Consider the following 20,929-nt stretch of genomic DNA (forward strand, 5'->3'; position numbering starts at 1 on the left):
TTTGACACAAAATCTTTTTTGACTACTAGCTATTAGTGGTCATTGCACATTTAATACTTTATATGTAGTCCTTTACGCATGATTGGACTTGTTTTGAGCAATTATAAATGTACTCATATATGGTTATTTTTATTTTTTACACACTTGCAGGCTTGTAATTGGATTGAAGTCTGACCAGGAATAAAACTGACTTGAACCTTCGCTTTTTAATTTGAGTCATGGTTAAATTATTAGCTAACTAGTACGGGCCTATAAAGTAATTTGCCTACAAATCAGATCATTTAGGTTGTATGAGGCAAGTAACCAAAACCAACATGATATATTTGGATCTGAATACAAGTAAAAGTAAAAAGTACATAATTAGTCATTCCAAAACTAAAAGGCAAATTAATAATGACATGAAAAGTGAAAGAAAAGGATCATCAAAATATACTTGTATGGACTGTCCCAACTAGTTTTGTTTATGAAGGTGCTGTTCAATCTTACTTGAGCCTCGAATCAATAAAGAAATAGATATAAAATTTTTATACAATAATAAGATGAGTCGATGTTGGTTGACAGCTTGCCCTAGCAGCTTGCCCATGAAGAGGTCTTGGATTTAAATCATAGGTATATCTAAAAATTAATTGGAGGAGTTATAAAAATGTGCGAGCCAAATCTGGTCAAGTTGGGTTAAATTTTAATATGTGACTCATTTTCAATACTCAAGGTTTGAAAAATTTATGATCAAATCAAGTCCTAGTTTTTCAAATGCAAACTCCTAAAGAATTTTTTGGCCTAGATCTGCTTCTAAATATCTCATCAAATTAGGACTAAGTAGATGGAGATTAGGTCATCATTTTTTTTTTTCTTTGGAGGTAGGTCATCATGGCTTGAATTGGACCATTTACACAACCTCACAATACATAGATGGGGGATCAAATAAAATTGTATTGTTGAAATTAAGGATAGATGAGCACAAACAACAAAAAAAAAGCTGTATAAAATTGAATGGCATTATTGCACACCTTCACATTGTGTGGGCAATGGATCCATTAAAATTATATCGTTGAAAAATCGGATAGATAAGAATAGACAGCTAAGGAGGCCATAAAAAGTCAAATGGCATTATTACATACCTTCACAATGCATAGGCAACGGATTAAATGGTCCAAAAAAAAGTTTGCTTCATGATGAAGATCTACTCAAGCATAGCCAAATCTATACCTCTCTCTCTCTCTACATATATATATATATATATATATATATATATATATATATATATATATATATATATATATATATATATATATATATATATATATATATATATTTGAGAAAAAGAATATAAAATAAAATTAAGGACAATTTACACACCCTCACAATATGTAAAGAGGTTATCATGTCTTGAACCAGGCCATTTACATAACCTCCCAATGCGTAGTCGAGGGATAAAAAAAAATTGTATTGTTGAAATTAAGGATAGATGAGAATAGACAACCTTCAAAGTAGTATAAAGTTTAATGGCATTATTGCACACCTTCACAATGCATGGGCAATAGATTAAATAGTCAAAAAAAATATATATCGTCTCGTGAGTGAAGATCTACTCATATATAACCAACTCTATACTCTTCTCTCTCTCTTTACATATATATTAAAGGGAACATAAAATAAAATTAAGGACCATTTACATACCCTCACAATACATAGATAGGTCATCATGATTTGCGTTGGACTATTTACAAACCCATACAATATGTAGGTGAGGGACCAAATAAAATTGTCATTAAAATTAAAGATAGATGAGAATAGTCGACCATTGAAGTTGTATAATGTTGAATAGTGTTATTACACATGACCTCCACAATGCATAGGCAGTTAATTAAATAGTCAAAAAAATATGTAAATTAAAGGCTATACACCCCCCCCCCCCCCCCCCCCCCCCCCTTTCCTCCTCCTCCTCCTCTCTCTCTCTCTCTCTCTCTGTCTCTCTCACACACACACACATACAATCTCTCTCTCTCTCTCTCTCTCTACAAATATATATAAGGTAAAAGGAATACAACGTTCTTCGGAGCGGACCATGCATGTAGTCCACTCGGGATAATGCACACGAACCATATTAATTGTTGACAACTGTCATAGAACTGCACGCGTCACTTGTAGGAAGGTTTGGACATGCCTCCATTTTTCTAACTTGATAGCATCTAGGAAATTCCTTTAAATTGGCTTTATCCAACTTTTCCAACCAGTGACGGCTTGCCATCACAATTGGAAGAAAAAGAACAAACTAAATCCACAGCCACCTTCTACTGCTCTTGATTCTTAGGTGCCGGTAAAATTCTGAGACTTCTAACCAAAATGGTGATTATTCCACCTTCGATGCCATGGGTGGAGATGAAGGGAATTTGTCTCATAGCAGATTCCAACAAGTGACAAAGACAACCTGCCATCTGATGTGATGTTCCACCTAATAAATTTGACTACTATTCCTCTAATTTGGACAGGAAAGATAGGGATGTTTGTGGATGCTTGGGGTATATGGGTTTAGGATATGAAAAACTTTGAATAATTCTAGCTCAATAAGCAAATCATGATCAACAATATAAAAGTAGATCAATGAGAGGGGCTCTAGGCAACCACAAGAACTAAATTTCTTAAATAAAGCTTTGAGTGCTACAATAACTGTGTTCGCCCAATAATATGTCCAATAGGACAAGGTTACCTATTGATAGGTTTGGCTTTCTTGGATAATTATGATGCATAGGTCTGGTAATTAGGACTTGGGTAGGAGCCAACTTTGTGCCAAAGCAATCTCGAGTCCGTGGTCGTATTGTTAAACGGAATTTTTCATGGCCGTTGTAAGAGCATACGGGTTTGAATAATGTCAGCTCTCATACATCCATGTTGATTGTTGTGATAAATATAGTCATAATAAAGTACAAAATCTCTATTGTTTGATTACAGGGGACTTGGATTCATTACGGGGGCATGCAGCTGTCTTTTTCTTTTAATTATTATTTTTTAAAAACACTAGGGAGGCAGTTGCCAGTGTGTAGAATATTGTTTAAAAAATTAATTGCTTTGCTTGACTATCACCAAATGCTGGAGATTTTTCTTCCGTTCTTTTCTCTTGTTCCGAAAACAAAAAAAACCTATCAGCGAGCGCTGGAAAGCCCAGCTTAACTTGGCCAAAGCTGAGCTGTGCTACACGAACAAAGCTGAGCTTAACTTTCATTGTAATCTAGAGGTCCAGGATTTGAAACATGAAAATAGCTCTATATGTAAGGGTAAGGATGCGTATATGTAACCCTACTCAAATCTTACAATGACATGAGCCTCATGCTCTAGACTATCCTTTTTTTAAGGCTCACAACCCTTGCCCCTATCTTTTTATTTTTTGTATATTGAAAATATAAAAAAATAATACCTTTCAGGTTCGGACCTAGAACTAGTCCCTAATGCATGCACTGAGAGAGGGGAGGCAACATCAAACTCTACCCTTGGTCCTCAAGTGTCCTATATTATGCAAAAAATTACCTTTAATAAACAAGCATTCTTAGATTGTTCGAAAAAAGATCGGGGTTCTCATGCAATTAATATGCCTGGGTGCAATTTGAACATGTTTAAGTATTGCAGGGTTATGTTAGATTATATGCAACAATAATCTACATACATAGGAGTCATAATTAATCAAGCAATTATACAAAGCATAAACCAATAAGCTAGAGAGCACACCTTGCTCAATGAAGTTGATATCGGAAGACCTTTCTCGTGCCATGCAATTCCATACCTAGCTAAATATGTATGCACAATTTACTTGGGACCATTGGATGATCCTGTTTTCTCTTTACTCGCTTTCCATTGTCACAAGAGGGCATAAGGGATCCATCTTCTAGGGATATCTTTTCGTAAGTAGTGAAGGACCAAAACCCTGTATTTATGGTTGTTATGGATCCTCCCATCATTGGTCATAGTTCTAAGAGGATCCCTTTCTCCTTTCGCATATAACTAAGAATAGTTTCTTAATTTGATCGGATTAAGTTGGTTCAGCTGTTATTAAGCTAAAATTATAAAGAGATTATAGCAAATGATAATTTAGTCTATATTAGGTGTGAGGATCTGTGCAAGTATGTGTTTATTCCTATATCGGCGTAGATCCTGAGTATTTATACGAGACCAAGAAACCCAAACAATATCTTTTGGCATTTTAGATAAAGTCTTGAATTGTTACCAATGATATTAAAATAGTTGCACTCCGTAGCTCATGTGGATTAGTAGATAATACAGCATAGGCCTATTTGGGCTGACCGTTAGCTGATCATGATGTTTGTAATTGGATTTATAATATTTGTGAATGAATATGAATAGATTTGATGCTTAACTTGGTGAGGATGCCACGACATAAACAGGAAGAGCATACAAGGACTTGTGCAAGTGTGTGTTTCGTCCCACATCTACTATGCATTGGATCAAGGACCTAGATAATACTCCGGCTAACCTTTTTGGTTGTGGTCCTTGGTTGTTATATTAGGAAACAATGCTAATAGGTATTCTCTCATGGACTAATGCAGCTCAAGTTTGGTATGCATAATTTACATCATTGCTGATGCTTAAATGTTTTCTGTAAATTCTCTCGGTTCAAAGGCGCGTGTCCTCAGCCATAAACCCTTGACGCCTGACTTGTTGGAAAGCCACCTTTTGTAATTTTAAACTTGACTACTTATACTGAAAGTTCTGTGAGGCATCATCCATCACGACTTCAGATATTTGCATGTCTGTAGAACTCATGCATTAGACGACACTTCATCGAAACATAATATCAGAGTTCTCTCCTTTTCTCTGCTGTGGTGCCTATCATTTTTGAAGCATAAATAGACATTTATAAACCTCATACTCCTTGCTACCAGACACCTGTTTCAAACCAAGGAAGGGGAAAAAAGGTTTTGATACTTGATATTATTAGAAAAATAAAGAAAGGAACTGAGAAACGTCTGCTCAAGATCATATAAAATTAAGAACTGGGGATTCTGGTCTCCATGGGGACGGTAAGAAAGGAGGAGTTTATGGCTCCGGGTCAATCTGAATTTTTTAGTTCGAGTTCCCACGTCTGTTTGTCTCTTCATATTACCTCGAAACCCTCTCTTCTGAATTCCAAGAATGATAGCCAGTTTGAAAAGCTATCCAATAGAAAGCTACTACGAAAAAGAAAAAAACCTGATCCAGCATACTTAAACCAGTTCCAAAGGCACATTCTAACTACTCATGTATATTATTTCCACTCAACGGACATCATCCATGAACCCTTCTCGAAGACACTACTCCCTCTCTGACCATCACAGTAGTATCAACTGTCACGAAATGTTAGGTTCACTATATAGACACTGATCATATATAAAAAGAGGGGGACACAAGGGTAGAACTCGCGATCTTGGTGCAATTGGTTGAGGACTAGCTCCTCCATCCAAGAAGGCCATGGCAGATCGAACTCCGAAAGGATATGTCCCGATACTTGTTGGAAAGGGTGCAACAATGGAGAGATTTTTGCTTCATGTTAACCTCTTCAGCAACCCACGTATCATTATGCTGCTTGAGATGGCTGCAGATGAGTTGGGGTACAACCAAGAAGGGATCTTGAGGATACCATGCGATGTTGATCACTTCCGACAGGTGGTAGGTGCTATCTCAAAGACCACTTAGCTTGTAATTTTTTTTCGCCTTCTTTTGGCTCCTTCTTTTAGCTACAGATCAGATCTTATGCAGAGCTATGTACGATATTGGATTGGTGGAATAAGCCATTATCTGTTTCTGAGTCGATTTCTCTCTTTTCTATGCATGATGTTCTTGAATTGGTATGACTGATCATAGTATCTTACTAAAGAGTAAAAATATCATAGTTGATGAGACGGCCGCCGATGATCTCTCCCACTTCATGGTGACTGGTGAATGGCATGCTTCTCTCTCTCTACTATAACTGTCTCTCAACGTCCTCTTGCTGCTTGCAGTGGAGCCTGCAGCGAAGCCCAGCGGCGCCAGAGATCGGCAACAGAAGTACTGCATCACTCTCTACAAACCCCCACGTAGTCCCCATCACTCACCTCTGTTTAGTATTTTGTTTGGGAAAACAAAGCCTTAGTTTAGACTTTAGGGTTTATTGTTACTGAAATTCTTATCCCCCTTCTCTAACTCGTGCCTGCTTTATTTTATTCACTGATCTAATCCCTTGTTCATAATCTACAATAAGCTACAAGGAAACCCAATTAAATTTAGTGAAAGTTTAAAATCTATTTTTGAATTTATAAGAATATAGAACATGTAGTTGTCATTTTTGCAAACTTGAATTACATAAGGTGCTATTACAAACTCATGCATTATGAATCTATCATGCTGCCATGTGAATATTTGAGTTTGCTAAAAATTGTAAAACATGCTAAGAATTCTTGAATTGTGTTCCTAACTTTACAACCACAATTCTAATCTAATTTTCGAATTAAAATAGTTAATAGTCACATATACCATTTTTTGAACTAACAATTATATTTATGATGTAATTGTGATGTCATGGTCCAATTACAGTTGGTTTGACAATGGAACCACGACATGTGACCCAATCCCTTTTGTAGTTTAATCAATGGTCCAAGTTTCAAAATATTAGGCCAAGCTTCCTCATTTTTGCAAAAAAAGAATAAAAACATGTTTACATGTTATACATGTAAGATGTGCCTATAAGAAGGCAAAGAACCTACTAACGGACAAGAAGAAATCAATTGGGACAAGACTCTTTTTTTGACACGTTTTCTCTTGCACCTATCTTAAAGAAGAAATCAAAAAGTTAAATAGAGATAAGAAGATTCCTACTAACGGAGTCAGTTAGTCCCTTAACTTAAAGAGAAAAAAAAAACTTCTCATGCCAAGAGAGATCATCCACAAAGAAAGACCATCTGTATCCTCATTCCTCCTCGTCAAACCTCTTCTAATTCCATCTTCTTTCTTATCAAGCCATCTTTTCCATTCATAAGGTCTTTCTTCTCCTCTTTAATTCCTTTCTCTCTTTTTGAAAACTGTGTATCGATTTACATAAAGGTGTATATTGAAACGTTACATAACATTTTGCTAGGTGTGTATCATCTAACCATATAGTGTATATTGGTGAATACTATATTCTAAAAATTATATATCAATTTACCTGAAGATACGTATTGAGTTGCTGCTTAGTGTATATCAGAAAAGCTTATAGTATATATCAAAAGACAATGAGTATGTATTACTTAATCATGTAGTATATACTGGTGAGCATCATATCTGAAAATATGTATTGATTTATCTAGAGGTGTGTATAGGATGTTGGATGATTATATTGATAGGTGTTTATCAACTAGCCATATATTATGTATTGGTAAACACTATATTATGGAAACTATGTATCAATTTATTTGAAGGTATATATTGGGTTGCTACTAGGCGTGTATCAAAGAAGCTTAGAGTATGTATCAGGAAGCCGATGAGTATGTATCACTTGACGAGAATGAAAAAGAATACGACAGTCTTTCTTGGCGTACGATCTTTATTAGTGCATGAATTTATTTAATTATTTTCTAAGTTATAGAATTGACGGATTTTGTTAGTAGGAGCAGTTCTATATTTATTTGACTTTTGGATTTTCTCTTTAAGATAGGCATAAGAGGAAACGTGAAAAAAAAAAAAGTTTCCCACCCCATATGATGTATTACGGTGCCTTCCCCATATGATTTTTGTTGGGGGTGGTAGCATTAGTGGAAAAATGTAGTATCAAGTATCATAAAGTCTGGTTGGTAATGCTTCAATTATTTCTCAATCTATCAACAATGATGCCGCCACATCCATTATGCTGCTTGAAGTAAACTTTTGAAATTATTTTGTAAGATTGAAACAGTACAATCTAAATGATATCGACCTCTAAGAATGTTCTGTATACGGTGAAGGGTAAGCTAGATAAAGTGAAGAAAAATTGTTTGATATGATTTTTCCAATTTTAGCAAAGCATGTGATAAGGCAGATAGAAGATAAATAAAAAAGTGGGATAAAATGCAGTGACTTACCTCAGAGTAAATAATCAATTAACAATGAAAATATGCAAATTATTTCTGATGATCTTATTTTTTTTGGTATAATTCTACAAATGCATTTGGCATTAGACTTGAGATATTAGGAAATTAGAGCCCATAAAACTTATCCAAAATAGTTTACTATGTCCTATCTTTTACTTGCCTTGGTTCTATAACTTTTCCATCATAAGACTTCCTCAAGCATATGGTTGTGTTGGATCTTCCTTAGTGACTATGCGGACATAGCCCGCATAGAAGAAACTACGCGGACAAAGTATGCATAGAAGAAAATATGCAGATTTTTTCTGTATAGAAGAAATTATACGGACAGGGTACGCATAGAAGAAACAATGAGGAGTTTTCTGCATAAAAGAAACTATGTGGGCGTTGTCCGCATAGAAAAACCTATGCGGACATTTTTTCTGCATAGAAACAACTATTAGACCGGATGAAGGTACTATTAGACCGGTCCGCATAGAAGGAACTATGCGGAGCGGGTCCGCATAGAACGAACTTTGCGGACATTTTTTCGCATAGAACGAACCGTTCGGGCGGATGACCTGGCTGTCAACCCACTCGGCGGCGTCCGTAGCGAGGAAGCCCACGACCCGTGCGATGTCCTTGGTCTCTCCCAGCCGCTCCAGCGGGCACTCCTCCTCCACCTTCCTCACTGCCTCCTCGCTCTTCCCGGCGAAGAAGAGCTCCGTCGCCACTGGCGCTGGCGCCACGCAATTGGCTGTGATCCCCGTTCCTTCAGCTCTTTCGCCAAGATCCTCGTCATTGCCTCCACCGCCGCCTTCAACGCCATGTAAGCCGCACACCCCGGACTCAGCGCCCCCACCAGCGACGACGACACCGTGATATCCGCCCGCCGCCACCCCGCTGGAGTCGGTTGGCTGCCTCGCGGCAGCAGAGGAAGGCGCCGCGGGCGTTGACGGAGAAGATGGCGTCCCAGTCGTCGACGGCGTTGTCGGCGAGGGAGGGGTACTTGGAGTCGAACACGCCGGCGCACGCGATGAGGGTGTGGGGCGCGGTGCCGAAGAAGGACTCGGCCCGGTCGAAGAGGGACTTGACGTTGGCTGGGTCGAAGACGTCAGCGCGGACGGCGACGGTTCGAGGAGCGGACGAGGAGGAGGAAGAATTAAGCTCCGTGCGTGGGAGTAGGAGGAGGAGGAGGAGGCGTAGTTGAGGACTAGGCGGGCGCCGAGGGTCACAATCTTGTCACATCTCTGAATTCAAAAGGAAATTAGAAGGAAAGGAGCAGGGGCGGCCCAATACATCTGGGGCCTTAGGCGAACTCAATAGAAGAGGCCTTTTTTTATTATTATTTAAATAATAAATTTTTTAATAAATATAAAAATATTTTAAAAATAATCAATTCCAAATTAATTACTTGGCTAAATAAAAATTAATTGGACCAAAAATTAATTAATAAACTAAGTAACCAACTCACCTGCCGGTCCTGCCTCACTGCCTGTGCCTGGGAATGGGATCAGTGGGAACTGGGCCAGCCGACCCGTGAAGTGGGAGTGTGGGACTGTGGCCTATGGCTGTGGGAACCGAGTCAACCGACCCGTAAGGCCGTGCATGGGTGGGGGCGACTCGGAGTCGGACTGTCGGAGGAGCCGACTGCCGAGGAGAGCCGGGAGGCCTCGATCGCCGCGGAGCCCGGAGGCCGGAGGTCGGAGGTCAGAAGTCGGGAGTCGGGAGCCGGGAGGCCTCGGTCGCTGCGGAGCCCGGAGGCCGGAGGCCGGAGGAGCCGAGGACGGCGACTCGGCAAGGAGAGCTGGAGAGGAGAGGACGGGAGGCCGGAGGCCGGAGCTCGGACCTCGGAGCCGAGGAGGAGGCAAGCAGGCAGCACGGACAAAAGCGGAGGAGGAGGTCCGGAGGAGGACCAGGAGGTAGACCGTGGACTTTAGAGCGGACCGTCCGAGCGGTCGAGCGGAGCCGAGGCCCGAGGAGGCCGGAGGATGGGAGGAGGCCGAGGAGCCGAGGACGGCGACGTCGGCGAGCCGGCGAGGAGAGCTGGAGAGGTCTGAGAGCGGAGCTTAAAATCGTTTCTTTTGCGGTCTGCAAGCCGAGCTGCCGAATGCCGATTCTGCCGAGTGCCGAGAACCGGAGAAGGTTCAGGCATTAAAAAGGCAGGCCGCAGCCGCAGGCGGCAGAGAAGGGGGGAGAGAAGGGGGGAGCCGGGGAGGAAATGCCCGTTGGCTCGTTGCCCGTTGCTTGTCGACGTTGTCGTAGCCGGTAGCCGTTGCCCAGGGCCTACCGTAGCTACATTCCTAGCTTGTGACACCGGGGAGACGCCGAAGGGACGCACTGTAGCGGCGTACGGGTGGAGCTCGTAGCTGTCGCCCAGTCCCCTTCCCGTCTCAGCCGTCTGCCAGACGCCACCGCCACTGCCCAGCCCCAGCCCCCAGTGCCTTTCACATCCGTCGTCACCCACTCTCTAATTAAACAATAATAAAAAAAAAAAAACGTGGCTGCCGTGCCTTGGTGGGGGCCTTCCCTGGGCCGGGGGCGGTCGCCTAAGGCTCGAGCCGGCAGTGGAAAGGAGCTAAGTACAGATTTCATCACTGAAGAAAACGATTTCCACATGTGGTGCCAATCAGTCAATGATCATTGATGGTTTAATTCTGCATTATTTTTATTCTTTTGTAACATAAATATATAAATTTGCATTGTGATAATTCGTGTGGTCGTGCGTTCAGTCCATTATCAATTATTTACCGAGAAAATTTTGGGTGCTTATATAGAATCAAGAAACTCAAATAATACCTTCCGGCTAGCCTTTTCGAGTGAGATCCTGAGTTGTGACAAATGGTATTAACGAATCCGGCTCATAACCTATGTGGACTATGGGATACTGCAGCATAGATCCATTGGAGCTGATTACGGCAATTTTCTGAGTGCAAAGAGGCTATCCTGACTTTTATGTGCTGATGCACGAAAGAAGCGTCGGCAATTTGATGAGTGTACCAAAATTTGCTGACGCTTTTTAGTAGCGTCGATAGGGATAAAACTAAGATGGCGCTAATTAGCATCGTGGAAACCAAATTTATTTGATGATGCTTCTAAGCATCGTTGGAGGCCAAAGAGTAAAAGAGTAGACAACGCTTAAGAGCGTCATCGCAAAACAATATACTAAACTCCCCCCACTTAACGCTATTTTTTTTTTCTAAACATATTAAACAGTAACTTAAGACAACGCTTTTAAGTGTCATCGAAGATCAAGCGATCCCCTTGGGCCAGACGATGCTTAAAGCGCGGTCGGACACCACCTCACTCCCGAACAAAATCCATAAAACTTTTAATTAAGATCCTCCCCTCAACCCAACTCTCACCGCCTCTGAGTCCAGATTGAGGTTTGCCCTTTTTGATTCGCAGAGGAAGCCTCAACGAGAAGCTCCAAGGCGGCGGCGGAGGATGCAGATCGCGTTCGAGGTCGCCGGCGCCGTGGAGTACCTCCACGAGGGGTCCGGCGAGCTCCAGATCGTCCATGGCAACATCACGGCAGCGAACGTCCTCCTTGATGGCCGGCTCGACCTGAAGCTCTGCGACTTCGGGTCGGCCCGGGCCAGGTTCTTGTCGGTGGTCCGGTCGGCCAGGCCGATGGATAAGGCCGCCCCCCACCCCCCTCCAGTAGCCCCCTTCCAACCCAGACGATGCTTAAAACCAAATCTCTTCTAATGGCATCTGCTGCTCCGATTTTCGGTTCAATCTCTTCGCATTCGCTCATCTCCTGTGATGGGCGAGGTGCGTTTTCTTTCTCCCAATTTTCTTCGCCTTTTGGTTTTCTGAGATAGATGGTTCTTGGCACAACTGCCCTAATTGGATCTGTGAGGCATCTGGAGGCGTCGATTGTGCCATCGACGCTCAAATGTCTTTCCCAGATGTGACGGGCCGTGAAGCTGCTTCATGCGGTGGAGCCTACCAGGAGGAATGACTCTGTGGCGCTACCGGCGGCGGCACTAGCTACGATGGTGGAAGCGGTGGTGGAGGAGAAGGGGAAGGGGAGGGAGAAGGAGGAAGAGAAGGTAGATTACAATCAGCTAGTGAGAGAGCTCGAGAATACTTCTCCTCTCGAGATCATGGATAAGGCTTTCGAGAAATTTGAGAACGATATCGCCATTACCTTCAGGTTTAATCTCTTCTATCTCTATCTCTTTTTTTTCCTCTTTTTTTCTTTTCTCCGGTGTTCTCTATGGCGGCCGACTGATGGCAAGTCCCAAGCATCGCAACCCATGATAGGCGCTACAACCTCCGGCAGTAGCATCGCAAGCTCTGATGGTCGTCTCGTCCTCGTGATAGGGAAGGATAACATCAAGAGAAGCTTCACTCCTTCTTCCAGGATAAAGGTGACTCTACTTGAATGATATATTTAGATTTGTGATTCTTCTTTGGATAACATGTTCATTGTGAAATTTCTTCTATAATATTTAACATGTTCTTTGGATAACATGTTCATTGTGGATAATATGTTCTTTGGATAAATTGTAATGAATTTTCTGGTTCTCCCTTAGCATCAAGTTCTGGAATGGAAACAAAGGATGTTTCTCTAACGACACCATAATATTTTTTTTATAAAAAATTAACTCTAACGATGCTAATAAGCATCGGCGGAAGATTGGAGAGGCCCAACGCTTATAAGCGTTGGCCTATCTTCGGTTTTCACCGATGCTTACTAGCGTCAGTGGGCTCCAAAACATGACGACGCTTAAAAACATCGGCAAATCATCAGTTTTTATCAACACTCTCTAAAAGTCTCGGCAGAAAAAGTTTCCACCCCCACCTAACGCTTTTGCGATGCTTTTGAAAGCGTTGACGCCAAAATTACCGACGCTTATAAGCGTCGGTACAGGCTCTAAAACATGCCGGAAAAAAAAAAATTTGTGCTGTTATTTCATAAACATAGTTCCAACTTCATTTTGCAAATAAATTCGTAAATCATTCTTCTACCATTTAGCACATCATAGTTTAAAATATTGTTCATAGATATTCGTGCTATGGTCACTTTATACCGGCAACAGGGTATGTGTTCGTATGGATGCTAGCTCTAAATGTTGATCTTCTCCAATTCTAGAGGCCATTTAAAGCTATCTAAGAGCCTTTAAAATGTTCATATTTGTTTTATAAAATATGCACATAAGTTGATGGTAACACACTAAATGGCATGATAAAGTTCGTGCTTTATGTATATGCTATTTTCATTAAAAATATTCATGCAACCACTTTTGATAATAAAAACATGATTTTTATGCCAATCCATAATTTTAAAAAAAAATCTAACTTCTTTATGGTAATATCATATACATGAAAAATATGATAATTTAAAAATAAATAAGGAGTGTAAAATCTACTTCTACCACCTTCGACCGTTAAACTTCACTAGGCGAGTATGCTAAACCTATTTAAAATATTAAAAACAAAAATAATTTTTATTTGATGGTTTTTATATAATTTAAAATAACAAGAAAATAGGATGTTTGATCGGACGTGTGGTGGACCGGTGGTTCCAAGTGGGTCAAGTTTAAGTGATTCGCTCAATGAATCATAGGCCACGAACTCAATTAGGGTCAAGGTCGTTGAACAGTGTTCATCATTAGTGGGTTTTAGAAACACTTTACAGAGTTGAGGTGATCAGTCTGCTAAGCGGCCCGGGCACCAAGGCGATTTAGGGCCTCTTTGAGACAGTCAATCTCGGTCCATAAGATAGAAAGGTGGGACCCTTTCACTATGCCCATAGGCCTTTTAGAGAGAGAAATAAAGAGAAGAGAAGAAACAAGAGCGAGAAAGAGAGGGTGGGTTTTCTCTCTCCTCTTCTTCTTCTTTTTCTCTTCTTTCTTGGCAAAATAGAGGATGAAAGAGGTGGACTAATGGCTAATCATGGTGGTCCGGAGAGGCGGCAGCCAAAAGTGGTGGCGGGATACGAACGTACACTGAATGTAAAGCTGTCACAACAGCTAGTCACTGTTATGATGGCTGATTGTCGGGACTGTCAATATTTGTCGGCACGTATCAATTGGCTCCTCGGTTGGAGATAAAGTCGTTCATTTCGGTTGGCGGGCTCCTCGGCTGGGGATGTAGTTGTCTACGTCGGTCTGTACCGAGACTGTTAAGGTCAGTCTGATCAAAGTTTAGGTGTCTAATATTTTCTTCATCACTATCAATTAGTGGAAGTGAATAGGCATTACACTGTGCCATATATGAGAATTTTGTATGGTAAGATGGTTCATCAGAGTTTACGCACGTTAGAGTTTAGTCATTCCATGCTAAAGCAAGCGCTCGATCATCACAATGTTCGGTGTTGTATCACGTCCTTACTAGTAAAAGATGAATGGACGCAATTTGCTTCACCATAGTACCATACTGTTGGGCAAAATAAGCGGTTGTTTGAGCATAATTAAGATTAATAGCAAGGCCCGCAGCTTGGATGTGACTTTACTGGTTGGCATCTCTTTTAAGCATGTGCTAAAAAAAAATATGAATCCATACATGATATTTTATCTTTTCAACTTAAAAGTAAAGAGTAGCATTTCAAGTTATGCGGGTATGTCATCTGAGGAAGAAATTAAACCCTTTTTTTTCTTCTATCAATTTTATAAGATTCATAAATTTGCAATTCGAAACCGAGTAAATCTTCACAAAGCCACTTGTTCGCTTTTCCACCTTTATGAGGATTCTTTAATTTTTTATCATTTGTTGATTCTCGGTCGTCTATAACTTCATCCATTGAACGATCTCATAAAATATCCATCAGCCTGTAGATTGCCTGCAACCCATTGAATTCCAGCACCCAATTTAAGGTGGGGGACCAAGTCTGTAATCATGTACAAATTAACTAGCCATCTTTGTTGAATTCTCAGGCACACATGGGTCCAATTAATGGTGAGCTCACCGTGCTTGGACGAATAAAGCTCAATTATTTTGATTCTTATCTTTGTTATGACATGCATGTGCCATCGTTAATGCCATCCCCGGCGATAACTAGGAGAGTTAAGAAATAAATAGAGATGTCTGAAAGAGAGAAATAAATAAATAGGTAGAGAAAAATACTAAAGGGAATGTGCAGATCGAATTTTTCTGCTCTAAAGAATTATTTTTTTCCTACAGGGTTGGAGAAAGATGTTAAAGACAAAGAAGAAACGGAGTTAAAAAAGAGATTTTCTGATGCTTTATGATCCGTGCCTCTCTTCTATGTGTCAGATCGAGCTAACCTTGGTTAGGTTGAGCGCAGTCCAAGTCCCCTTGTAACCACCATTTATTTAGTCATCATAAGAGACCAACAGAGTCATATATATGTGATATTTAATTAACTGGTTATTTGTAGCATGTGATCCCGAACCGTTCTAACTTGCAGGGTAGAACCCTAGGCATGGTCCAAATCCATTAATTTCCTTTCAGCAAACGCTTTCCCCCCAGGGGTCCAAGTCCAGACCCTACTTCCCAAGAGACACAACCTTCTATGTGAGAACTCCTTAACGATTTGGTTCGTGCTCTGAGAGCCTTAACATCGTTATGTAAGAAAAAAGAGACAAACATCGTCGACCAACTGGATCTTATTTATGCTGATAGCTTGGTCAAAGTGGTGTGACGAAATAAACTGCCCCCACACGAGTAATATAACTTATAAGCTAATGGTAGAGAATTCTTCCCCGTTGAATGATATCAAAGTTCCCAGACAAAGTCCACAAAAAACACCGCGGCGGTCCTATTCAACTACATTTCAGGGAAAGAGCAGGTACTCGGAAGAGCTATCTTTTCCATTCTATATAAGCCCTTGATAGAGTAGTTTGGCTTTCAAGCAGATAGAAAAATTTAGGGCCTGTGAGTGCATAGAGCACAAGCCAAAAGAGAAAAGTTTTCCGTTCTTATCTCTTCTTCTTTTGTAGAGAGAGAGAGAGAGGGGGGGGCTATGGGTTGGAGAAGAAAGAAGAGTGAGCCGGCGGTGCACTACGAGCGTTTGGCGGAGCCTGAGGGCCAATGGATGACAAAGAGAATTCCTAAAGGGTATGTGCCGATGCTGGTGGGGAGTGAGGAGGGGGAGGTTGAGAGATTTCTTGTGCACGTCAGGGTTCTCAATGACCCATGCATCGTTCCTTTGCTCGAGATGGCAGCTCAAGAGTATGGTTATCGGCAACAAGGCATCCTCATGATCCCATGCAACGCTCAACAATTCCGGCATATGGTCCATGTGATTTCAAAAGCTTGATGATACTCTGAAATTACTTTTATTTTCTTTTGTTTAATTGTAAAGATGAGAGAATCGGCTGATAGTATAAATTTTATACTTTTTTTTTCTTTTTTCCTGTCCTTTATAATTTCTTTCTCTACACAAAGCAGGCGCTAATATGTAAATTTCTTTTTCTCCCCCTCTCTCTTTTCCCTTTTCGTTTCTTGAAGAACAAGTATTCATATGTTTTGCGGGAATTGGTTAAAAACCAATATAGCAGACTAGTAGCAAGAAAGTTTTTCTGCCTTCTATGCTAAAAAGAGAAGTTGAAGAGCAAAATGATGCTAGTATATATAGTTACTTATATGGACTAGCTCATGCATGGTTTGGGAAATGCATGAAAAATTAAATTGCAGTAATTGTTTAATAATGAGTTAAAGACTTGTGAATAACCCTATTCTTCTATTTCTAGTTGAATTGTGGGTTTAGTTTTCCATCCACACATCAAGATTATGTATTTTTTCCTGAAATTTTCTCTAGCTTTTCTTAGCTATGGCTACCATGAAGATTAGTTACAATGAGGATATATTTAAATTTGTTTCTGTAAATTAAGGAGAATTTATAAATGCATGTAACATCTAATTAATGTATTTGATGACTCATGAAATATGGAATCATTTATTTCAAAATAGCATACTAATTGCTTATAAAAACAAAAATTAAAAAAAATTAAATGTTTTTGGTTAAATGTTGTACTTATTACAGCAATATGCATGCACAGTGATTGCAAAAGTAGTAGATGAACTCTAGAATCATTAATATTGCATTGGGTGCACAGCGCCCGTGCACACAAATTCGCACTTATAGAATTTATTTAGATTTTTCGAGTGCGATATCAGTGAATTTTTAATCATTTTTCAGTGTCATTTCTTGTTGAAGAGAATTTCAGCTTCACGACTTGGGGTGGTTTAATTTTATCTTTTCTCTTGCACGTTCAATGAAAGAGTAATGACTCTCTTTTCATTCAAATGTATATTTTTGTTATTATTTTGAAATAGACTCGTATATGCAAGCCATATTATTTTTGAAGCAATTATTTACAGGCCATTTATTTTAAAAAGAAAAATTTTGCTTCTAGCAGTAAGAATGTTCATTTTGTCTAAGAACATTCTACCAATCTACCCACGAATGTCTGTGGTTCATTCTCTCTTGTGAAGAGACTCAGTGGTTCATTCTCCTTGCTCTCTTGTGAAGAAACTCATGCATGTCAAGAATTTGAATGTTGGCCTATTCCATATCAGAGACATGGATTTTGCTATGGCACATATCGATTATATTTTAATAAAATGAAAAAAATGAATCTTTACCATTGGTTGTTCGATTGCTTTTTGAGAAATTAGTTTTGCGACCGGAGACCGCTCGTCTTTCTTATTCTTCATTTCGTTTTATATTACTCTCCTCTCCATCTTCTTCAACCTCCTCCCTTCTCCATCTTCTCTAATCTATTCTTTGTCTACAACGGCCAAGCCACTCCTCTTCTCCTCACTTCTTCTCCCCCCTATCCTCCACTTTTAACTTGCTTTCCCCTCCTTTCAAACAAAATTAAACCATCCTTAAAAACCTACAAATCTACAATCCCATGCAAATGCTTCCACTTTAGAAAGATAATCTGCATATAGGACCGTTTTCTTTATAGAGGATGGAGTACAAAAGGAGCACCTCCATAATGTGACACTAGATTTTCAAATCCAACATCCTCCATTCCCCCAACCCAAAAGTATAAAGGTAAAAAAGAGAGAGACTAGACCTTGAGACATTGAACATTTGGAGTTCCAATTCAGTCTTTGACGATCGTATTACCTGATCAGGTGGCATGGCTTCTCTTATCAACAGACAGGAGACATATAGTTCAAAAAGATGGTGGAAAAGTTAGTTTCAGACATACCTTTGGCACCAGTTGACATCAACTGATAGGCGCATGGAAGGGAATTGCTCTTAACTGAACATTAGATAGTTAAATTATTAGTTTCTTTGAGCTGGTAAATGATGCTATACAACTGCTAGTGAGAGAAGAAATAACAGCTATTTATCTCCTGGGCGAGAATTCTCCGTCAAGCTAGCATTAGTCATGTGAAAATTAAAAATACAAGTATAAATTCGTTTCATTTCCTTTATATATCTAAAATATTAATGGACGATTTTTCTAGTTCTATAATGATGACGTAGTAGGAACAATAAAAACAAAGATAAGTTTAAGTGGAAAAAATGGGGACCGCACGTTCGTGTTAAAAGAAAAATAGATTAAAGTCAGATGGAAACCAAAACAATAGCCTAGGGGAAAGAACATGGGATTTTTTTCAGAAAAGGTGAAACTAGGTTCCTCAAGAGACAAAAAAAAAAAAAATCTCTTGGAAGAGTAATTAGAGAAACAAATGACATAGTGTCCAAGTAACAACATCATGGTGCTACCTACTGTGTATGACACTTATTTTGAACTAATATGTTTCCAATGAGTGACGTATGTCCTCTAAAATATAAACTGACAGCTATTAATAACTTTTTAAATTTTGATAAAATCCATAGCACTGATTGAAATTACACTGTGTTCACTTAGCAGCATTTGTATGGGATAGCATCATCAAACTAAACTACCAGGATAGCATATGTTGCATGCCTAAAATGATATAACTGGGTTACTAAACAAAAGTCTCACAAGAAATTTGTTCCATTAGTATAGTTAAAAGTCATGATACTTTAGTATATAAAACAATTTTCAATTACGATAAAATGGGGAAGCAATGTGCAAAATATTTTCGAGGTTAAAGAATTCTCTAGAGAGGCACAGGCCTTTTTTTTCTTTTCCTTTGATGAAACTAGAGACACAAGCCTTGACTTTGGGGCTGCAAATGAGGAACCACCGTTGAGGATTGACTGAAAATGGGGCCGCTTCATGTAAGAAATTCTTTTTTTATGTGTTTTGTAAAACCCAGCTTTTTAAGTGAATTAGATCTAATTCATTTGACTGGCCAAATTGAATTTAGCGCAAAAAAAAAAAAAAAATAATCAGTACGTGCCGAACTCTAGAGAGGACATAGCTCATCAGAGTGTTGGATTCAGAGCGATGACATGTTTTGAAAGATATCTTATAGGTAGAATCGAATTATTCTGCTCGTCACCCACCGAATCCACCAAAAAAGCAACAAAAACGGTCGCTTTTCTATCAGCCAGCACAACTTGCATGGCGAGAGGAGAGAGGAGCTTTAATTGATTGAGACATATCCAGTAAGAATGGATAAACATTACGATTTTTATATTCATGATCTGATGGACTGCCTTTACGCTAAGGAAAGGCTGTTTCTTTTATCAAATTATTACCAATAGTTTTAGTAGCGACGCTAAAGACATTTTCACCAAAAAAAAAAGAGGAAACTCTGGAGTGTCTTTCAATATCACCAAATTTCTTGGATCCGTGTAAAAATTGTTTGAACCGTTCTTTATTCCACCGGTTTTCATGAGTCTAGTTAATCCTTTGGTACACTCCCAAAAAAATCCAATTAATCCTCTGATATGAGAGAGAAGAGAAACTTATTGTGTGGTAGGATGAGATATCCCATAATGTTATCTTTCCGGAAAATTATACTTTTTTTTTTTTGGTACAGCTGGTAATCATGAAGACCCAAAGGAAACAACAGAGATAATGAAAACAAAATAGAGGAACAAAATCCAAATACTAAACTCCAACAAAGCCAACCCCAGTTGAATCAGCTAACACCAGGTTCTTTATGAGAGAAAGTAAAACTGCAAAGGATTGAAAGCCGATATTTTCTCGAAGGCTTGACAAAGAATCCGCCCGTTGGTTTGCTTCCCATATATGTGAACTGTAAAGAATTACAAGCCGATATTTTCTTGAAGGCTTGCCAAAGAGTCCGCCTGTTGGTTTGCTTCCCTAAAAGCATCGGATACAAAGAATGATTCCATGGGAGCTACAATTTTTTTTTTTTTGATGAAAATGGTAATTTACATAGCTCTAAGATGAGTACATCCTGCCAAATCACCAGAAAGTAAAGAGTACAAAGAAAAAGGTATATCTACTGGGGATGTCCGGAGAAACTCTCAAGTGTGCCGGACGACAAAGGAGCTGCAGTTTCGATAATATTAGACAACACAGGCTGAAGTGATTCTATGCCAAATGAGAGCTTTCTAATCTGTCTTATATCCATTGGATAATTATAGTTGAATCTCCTTCTAACCAAATCCTAGTGAAGTTGAAGCGTATGACAGCTATAATCATCCCTTCTTAAGCTGCTCTGAGTTCCGCCTTTGGAATAGAAAACTCTATGAATCTCCATTCTTACCAGCAGACCAAAACAGAATGAGTGATAGAGAAGCTTACATAGCTGTCAGCACCCCCACTGCTATTGGCAATTAGCTTTGGTATCTTTCGACAAAACCTTATATATTACAACAAAAATAAACTATAGCAACAAAATTTTAGTAACACGCAAAAAAATATGTCACTATAAATGCTCTTTACTAAACATTTTAAAAAATATTATAAAAGCTACATAGTACTATAGCAAGTTATTAAAAGTTATTATATAGCGACAGTACTATATTACTGTTATAAGAAATTTGAATTCTACAGTAACAGTTTTAACAATTATCGTAAAAGATCTATGATATGGTAATA

General features: G+C 39.4%; 1 pseudogene; it reads right to left on the reverse strand.

The window, feature by feature from the left end:
- Positions 1-11,567, reverse strand: part of LOC103709859 (NADPH-dependent aldehyde reductase-like protein, chloroplastic) — a 53,968-nt pseudogene extending 42,401 nt beyond the window's left edge.
- Between the last annotated feature and the right edge of the window lie 9,362 nt (positions 11,568-20,929).

This window comes from Phoenix dactylifera, chromosome 1 (assembly GCF_051530095.1).
Source record: "Phoenix dactylifera cultivar Ajwa chromosome 1, Ajwa_hap1_PhDact_Kaust_v1.1, whole genome shotgun sequence".
Classification (NCBI taxonomy): domain Eukaryota; kingdom Viridiplantae; phylum Streptophyta; class Magnoliopsida; order Arecales; family Arecaceae; genus Phoenix; species Phoenix dactylifera.